Genomic DNA, 260 nt, shown 5'->3' with positions numbered 1-260 from the left:
TAGTCCTTTTTTTACAGCCTTGATTTACTATACAACCGTCTTTTTATTTTCCTTAAATTGCGGCGAGGGGGGATACGAACCCAAAACCGACGCCATCTTGTTTGTTTACGTTTACGGCGGACAATACGATAAACATTCATAAAATTTCGGCGGAGAAGGGCACTGCTGTCACCTAAATAAGCGGCGGTAAAAGGCCCTGCGTGCGAGCTAGCGGAAAACTCCCAAGATTTAATACTGTTTCAGACTCGATCAGAATTTTC

Source organism: Penaeus monodon, chromosome 15, assembly GCF_015228065.2.
Source record: "Penaeus monodon isolate SGIC_2016 chromosome 15, NSTDA_Pmon_1, whole genome shotgun sequence".
Taxonomy (NCBI): domain Eukaryota; kingdom Metazoa; phylum Arthropoda; class Malacostraca; order Decapoda; family Penaeidae; genus Penaeus; species Penaeus monodon.
The sequence above is the reverse complement of the archived record's forward strand: the minus strand, read 5'-3'. Positions refer to the sequence as shown.